Source organism: Pleurodeles waltl, chromosome 10 (assembly GCF_031143425.1).
Source record: "Pleurodeles waltl isolate 20211129_DDA chromosome 10, aPleWal1.hap1.20221129, whole genome shotgun sequence".
Taxonomy (NCBI): Eukaryota; Metazoa; Chordata; class Amphibia; order Caudata; family Salamandridae; genus Pleurodeles; species Pleurodeles waltl.
In genome coordinates this window covers 735175495-735183101 of record NC_090449.1, presented here as the reverse complement: position 1 = coordinate 735183101, position 7607 = coordinate 735175495, and the positions used below count along the sequence as shown (strand labels likewise).

General features: G+C 44.1%; 1 protein-coding gene across 2 annotated transcripts in view; it reads left to right on the top strand.

The window, feature by feature from the left end:
• The first annotated feature begins 2991 nt into the window (after positions 1-2991).
• JCAD (junctional cadherin 5 associated) overlaps positions 2992-7607 on the top strand; it is a 260127-nt gene continuing 255511 nt past the window's right edge. For both annotated transcript variants that reach the window (XM_069211287.1, XM_069211288.1), the window contains exon 1: positions 2992-3701. The gene's annotated coding sequence lies outside the window, so the exon portion shown is untranslated. The remainder of the gene's footprint in view (positions 3702-7607) is intronic.

Sequence of the window (7607 nt, the reverse complement as noted above, 5' to 3'; positions counted from 1 at the left end):
GGTTTGTGGGTTGTGACAGTGATCTGTGGGAATGCATTGATGTGTGTGTTGTAGTGGGTGTGGGTGGGTGGGTGTGTGCCGGTAATCTTTTCCCTCCCCTGTGTCGTAGGTGCAGTACTCACCGATGTCTTCCGCGCCGCCGGGCGTGCTCCTGGTATATGAGCAGGTATAGGAGTGCGGGGATGACCTGCAACTCTGGTTCCATACTGCCGGAATCTCGCGTGGAGTGCGTAGAGGTGAGCGTTTTCCCGTTCGTAGTCTGTTTCCGCCGTGTTCTTATCGGCGGTGCTCCCGCCCCGGAAAAGGTGGCGGATTGGTGGGTCGTAATAGGGTGGGCGGTACATTGTCTGCCGCCTGGCTGTTGGCGGGAACCGCCGCGCTGTTTGTTTGTACCGCCGTGGCGGGCGGAGTGTTAATACGGCGGGCTGTGTTGGCGGTTCCCGCCAGGGTCAGAATTGCATATTTTAGACCGCCGGCCTGTTGGCGGCTTGGCCGCCACTTTATCACCGACCGCCAGGGTCAGAATGAGGGCCAATATGTCCTAGGTGTCTGGTAATAGGAACTCGATACCTCTGAACATAGAAGCTTGATAACGCCACATATAGTGTTCCTTAGGGGCATGCTCATGATGAAATGAAACCAGACAATTCAGTTTGAGGGATGAAGTGGGAACCTTTGTAAATTAATGACACAGCATATCAAGAATAGTGTGTAAATGGTAGATAATATGTGTCTGATAGTTATGTTTGCTTTTTCCACATCAAAAAAATATTTTCTTTGAAAATAACACAACATATAATATTATGCATTTACAAATTTAACGTTTAACTCATACTGCAAGTAAACATTTGTGCCTAATGCAAAACATGTTCATCTTAGAATGGCAGGTTTTCTTTTCAAGATGGCAGCTACACACACCAAAAATGTCCTTGCCACATGCTGAAACCAATCCATCTCATGCACTACACTGGAAACACTGTCTAGTAGGCCAAATGACACGCCAACCTTCCAATAGAAGTTAGGGAAGATATGTTTACTCCTCTGGGGAACTGTAATTAAATATTTAAGAACAGTGGTGAAAAAAATTCTTCCAGACAGGTGTGCTCTCCAGCCAGAGTTAAAAAGATAGAGGTCATAAATTGGGATCTCTAAATTATAGATTACATAGCTAGATAAAAGCCTCAACTCAAGTAGGCATTTTTTGTCAGCTAAATGCCACATGTAGCTGGTCACTTCTCAGCAGTGGTTGAAGTTGCCGGGATCTCAGGGGCATAAAATGCCATGCTTTTGTTTAGGTTAAGAAAAACAGTTCTCCTACTTTTTTGTGAAAAGGCAGCCTTCCCATAACTGTTGAAACGCTTCAGCTGAAGTGTAACCTATGGAGTGTCCTATGGTGTGAAACTTAGGTATGGGCAGACAGCTAAAAAAGCCAACTTGCCAGGGCGCTTTCTTTCCTGAAAGAAATGTAAATGTGCGCAACTTGTCATTCAGCAAATGTAAAGGGTGCTTGAAAGCCAGTATTGGCTTTAATTGATGGAATCACTTGAAGCTTCTTGATGATACTGATTTATTATTTTGAGAGGTATTGTAAGGGAGTAACCACCTGAGCTGTAAAGTATGTGCTATTAAATACAATTATAAAACAATTTGCACTAGATTCAATCTGGGTATTACTAAAATCTATATTTTGGAAGCACTTTTTTTAACTTTCACCTTTTTGCACATTTTGTAGCAGCTATCTTATACTGTGTGTAATGCAAGTTTAAAATAATGACTTACATATTCACAGTGTTTTCTGTCACAGACTGGAACCTCGTAGCACTAAACATACACGAGTCACTATTCTCAACTACACCTCCCAGGATATAATTTTGTGGCTCTCTAGTTACACGCACAAGCTTCTGCAGTGTATTACAGTTTCATAGTGTACAATAGTGCATTTCCACTGAATAACTTAACTTGCATTTATTTTTCATTTAAGGGTGTTTTTATTTTATATGTAATTACCTGAAGATGAAAGACTGAAAAAAGTAACAGTTTTTTAGCCACGCCTTTGAACCCACCCCCATGTCCACTCACCCCGCCCCCATCGTACACAACATCAGAGTTCCCATACTTTTTTTAATGCACTTCGACCTCTGCCTATTGTTAGTTTTTCCTCTTTCCTCCTTTATTTCGGCCGGCAAGTCGATTGTTTTTGCTGGCCACAATACCACAAAAATTCAAGACTATGAACCATATCTTCACTTTGTGAATTTGCTCTCAGTGTAATTGAGAAACTTTATTGAGAGCACCATTTTCTATTTTTGTAAACCAATGAACATATGCACAACTAATGTTTTATTTCTCAATAGTGGTGTGGTGGATCTTAGAGGCATTTGTTTACATATATTTATAAATCCACGTGGGCTTTGAACTAGGCGCGTGCTAAGTAGTTGTAGCAGGAGCAGTCTTGCAGAGATCTTGATTATTGGCCTGTATTAAATGCGACATCTCATGCTTTTCCTGTGCTTATGCCCTATCATAATTATGCCCTATCATATTTTTCCCAACAAACGGACAATGGGGGTTATTCTAACTTTGGAGGAGGTGTTAATCCGTCCCAAAAGTGACGGAAAAGTGACGGATTTACCACCAGCCGTATTACGAGTCCATTATATCCTATGGAACTCGTAATACGGCTGGTGGTATATCCGTCACTTTACCGTCACTTTTGGGACGGATTAACACTCCTCCAAAGTTAGAATAACCCCCAATGTTTCCTCGAGAGTACAAGATTGTGCTAGTTCCTAGATAGAAGGAAAACCAGTGAGATTTTTGAACTCTCCTTCATATAATATTCTATCTTTTAGGGAGTCAAATTGTGCGCATGATGACAGTCCACGAAAGAAGGATAGATAACTGGACTACTCCTGCTGGGCGGTGATAAGGACGTAGATTGGTCGGTAAACAGTTCTTAAATAGTTTGCAGGATTCCAGCCACACTAGTCTGAATCCTGCATTTGATCTCCTTCCTGCTTAGTTTCCTGCTTCGGAATGTTTTCTCCCTGGAAAACGTGTCTTCATGGCTCTCTTTTTGGGGGACCGGAGTGCTTGGTGGGAGGGCTGCGGAAATCCAGCCAGGCAGACACAGCGTAGAGCCACGTGAAGCAGACATTGCTCTAAAATGAACTATAATTTCGAAGACTACAAATTAACAGTGATAAAACGGTTCACGTCCTGAAAGGAACCCTCGGAGTGCGTCCCCCAGCTGGAGCGGCCTTGTTTGTGAAAAGATTAACATTTGAAGGTCATTTTTTTCCCGGTTGAAGTACCATAACAAGAATGTTTTTAATCCGGTGGTTTAAACTAATTCACATGACTTAAATGTCCCGACAAGCGATACTGTGGAAAGATTCCGCCGGATTGCAGATCAGCAGAGCCTGCGCCTAGAAATGCCGTTTCTGCCTTAATTTCTTCGATATTTAAAAGACACCTGTGCGCGAGTCACGAAGCAAGCTCCCCTCCCTAAAACTTCCAGGCAGCTCCAGCTCTCTGGAGGCTGGCGGAGGCGGGGAGCTCGCCACTCGCAGTTCCTTCAGCGGGCGGCTGCCTGCACTAGGCATGCTCAGTCTCAGCGGGAGCTCTGGCTGGGCTCTATCACAACACCGAGAGGCGTCCGCGGGACAGGCAGATGGACGAGAACGCAAGGCGGCCGCCTGGTAAGCCGTTAACCCCTTCTACTTCTTGCACGCGCCTGACGGGCAGCGCCGGCCAGTTTCCGAGCTATGGGCTGCGCGTTGTGTTTCTTTCGCTGCATTGCTCGGCTTAGGGGCATTCAAATGCCAGTAAGCAGCTGCCTTTCGCATCGCGTCGTTTCTGCTTATTTATTTCTTCGTTGTGATTGTGAGACGTACAGTACAACCTGCGCTACTCAGGCAGACCTGGGTGCAGTGAACAGCGGTGACGCTGAGAGAAATAGGGCAGCCTTGGTTAGTAGCCGCTCACCTCATTGTTCGCACGAATAAGTATAACAAAGTGTTCGTGCAAGTGAGGAGAGTTTGGTGCAAGCTCCGATGCCTTCCAGATTTGTCTGCATGTATTCGATCAGTACCCTCACTCTTCCTCGCCAAACCCCTCTCTTCTCGCACGCGTTTATTGCGGTGCATAGCTCCATTCATTGTATCGTAGTTGTATTTATATAGTGCTTACTACGGTTTCAATCTTCTTGTATGAAAAATTGCAGAATGATCCCAGTGAGGGCAGGGCAGCAGTGCATGACTGAACCGTGCATCGGACACAATGGTGCCACAGAGCAGTCTGTGCCCCCAAAGTACATGAGTTCACAAAGGCGATTTGTCTTCAAACTGTTTTACAGGATGAGTATATCTGCGCTTTGGGCGACTCCAGAGAACTGGGCTTCTGTATTTAAAGCTGACATCCCTGGAGCTAATGAACGATTCTGGTTGTATTATTGGTCCCTTTACTTTATAGTTTACTTACTGTATTATTCAACCGGACCAGACGAACTTTTCAGAATTGGGCGATACGTTAAGGAAATTGAGAATTGATGACTGCTGAAAACCGCTGAAGTCCAGGGGTGTGGTAGTGGGCGTTCACCTTGGGTTGAGGAGCCGGGGCAGTTTTTCAACAAAGCTACTTCCCAATAATCACATTCCATTTACATTCAATGTATGTAAATGTATCTTACATTGATATCCTGAAAAGATGGTGTGGATGCCTCTGTTGTGGACCCACACTGGATTCCTGTGCAACAAGGTAACGAGGCTACTGCATCGGCTGGTGAAATCCAGTCACATCCTTTTTGTGATAATTTACTACTGCAAGATAAGAAGGCCGTTTAGGGCGGGATGTTAGTAATTCCAGTGTGTGAACCCAGGGCAGTGACTAACTGACAGAATCCATTCGCTTCACTTTAGCGTGTTCTTGTTGGAACAGAATGGCCTACAAATCTTTTTAATCCGATTTCTACTTAGAGCTCTGGCCAGCACAGGGGCTTATTCTCCCAAGGGTCCTCTTGGAGCAAAGGAACAACAACACGTGCCAGGGAAGTGTCCCAAAATGACACAACTTCGCATGCTAGCAGGATGGTGTGGAATGGCTGGCCCTGCGGTAGAAAAGGCGACAATAGACTGCCAGGAGTCCTGAACTGGGAAATCTGCTGCATTTTTCAGTTAATATCAGCAGGATGGCGGCATCCAAGACTGTCAGTCATACTGTCAACTACTTATAACCACACATGCATTTGGTAGAAACAACATAGCTATAAATTAATTATTGGTTAGTTTCTATTTACATAGCACACCCTTTAAATCTCAATCGTCTGTAAAACCCTGTAGTATTGAAAGCAGCTGTCCACACTACCATTGGCCTCCCATTCTCTTGCACTGCACACACACATACTCCCCAAACTGCCCCCGTAACCTGCAGGTGCGCAATTCATTGTTGCACCCTCGGCATCTCACTCATTGTTTTAGATGGAAAGAAAACTCCTGTTGATTCCTGGGCTGACAGTGACTTCCGCCTGTGATGCATATTGCTACTGTATTTCAAGGAGTATGCACCTCTAAGAGTTTGTACACCAGTTTTTTCAGTGGACATAATACATGTGGAAGCCTGGCAACCAATCGCTAAGTTTTTTTTACTGATTGGAGTCTGGTGGCAGAAGGTATCTTATGTTTGTGTGGTGTACTCTTCTGCATCAATTTTTATTTTGTAAATACTTCTACTTTGCATGTGGTTACAAAATGAGTACAGACACCTGGTAGTACATTATGTTTTGTGACAACATGTGCATTAAAGAGTACACCTGGAGTTGCAAGAAATCTGTAGATTTCAAATACGCCACAAGGAAGTAACCGCAGCCTGTATTTTTTCTGAAGGTAGGTAGACTGCCATTTAATATATTGATAGAAAATCTTCGGATTTACAGTGCTTACAAATAGCAAAAATGTGTTAAGAAGTAGCAATATGTAAAACAAAAATTAGGAAGCCAATAGATGTATTCTACGAGAAGTATTTGTGTTATTAATGTTCTTTTCTACCATGTTGTACAGCAACATAGACAACAGATGGACTGCATTTGGGGGGCAAAAAGGGCAGTGGTGGGAGAGCAGGTGTTCAACGGAGGATGGTCAGGAGGGATGGGAGCAAATAGATGGACAATAGAGGGCTGGGGGCAAACACACAGACATCAGAGGGCAGGAGAGGGTTGCTGGGTGCTAGCAGACAGACATCAGGTGGTGGCAGAGAGATGCTTGGGGCAATCAAATAACCTGCGGAAGATCAGCTGGAAGGACACAGAGGGGTGAGTAGTACACAAGGGAGATGTAGAGTCCTTAAACACAAAGAAAAAAGTGACTGTTAACAAAATGAGTAGTTGAAGAGCACAAGTAACATGTCCATGCTCCAGGGAAGAGACAAACACACAGAGAGGAAGGAAGCATACAGCAGCTGACCAATAAGAAGCAAGCAAATGAGAGTGACATGAAGCCAACAAATAGTAAGCAGTGGACTATCTTTGAGCCCACTGTTAGAAAACAAAAGTCCAGACATGAGACATGGGCTGACATGGGTGAGATCTAAAAACAAGTTATTACTCGGGGTACACCTGCTGCACCATACATACTCATGTGGATTGATAGTATGTGAACAAGTAGCATAATTATGCATCATCAAAATCTGCATTTGTACTTTTAAAACATCATCTCCACAGAGAAATTCTGCACCCTTTTAAACCTGGTGGTGGTCCTTTTTTCTTTTTTTTATCTCGAAAGCACAATTAAGGCCAGATTCACAAAGATGAGTTTGTATGTGTAGATCCACTCACATGTACATCTACAATTACATGTAGATGTAAATCTGTACTTATATTCTGTTTACCATTTCAGAGTGTAGATTTACTGTTAGGTTTAGACTTTACAGTTTCCATCCCCTTATGAGGGGCAGGGAATCAGCACGTCCCTCCCTAAACCCCTTCTTAAATTTCCCTTAACCCCACCCATTTCATAGTAAATATTCCCCTTTCCCACTACCCCCCTTGTCCCGCTCACATTTACTACCAAATACTATACTTAGGTAATCATCTCAGTCACCGGGACGAAGATCTTTACACAGAGAAGCTGTGATAGGTAGAGGTGGAGATCTCTGGCGTTGGGGTTGTGAATTGCATTTGTAGTGTGTGAAAGTTCTGCGGGAGTACTACTTTATATACTCCAAAATGCCTTTTGCGAATGTGTGTTTAAAGTATCCCACTAGGCAAAAGGTTCACAAATAATTAGGGGAAAGGGGAAACACAAGCATTGTGTTTAGTATGACGAAACTCCCTTTTCAAGGAGATCCTTAAACCTGAGCCATAAGGTGGCATGCAGCAAATGCTTGCAGAGCAGAAGGTAAATCTGTGTCCCAGTGCAATAGTGCTGGCCTCTGTCCAGCGTGGTGCACCCACTGACAGTGTGTGCATGGGCAGAAGATTGCTGCTTGTTTGTAATGTTTTGTCATGTTGCCCATAACACTGCCTTTGTGCACTGGTGCATGCATAAACCGACGCTTTGCACCAGGCTATGCAATTGCGGCTTAAACTAGTTCCCTTAGTGCTGGAAGAGGTG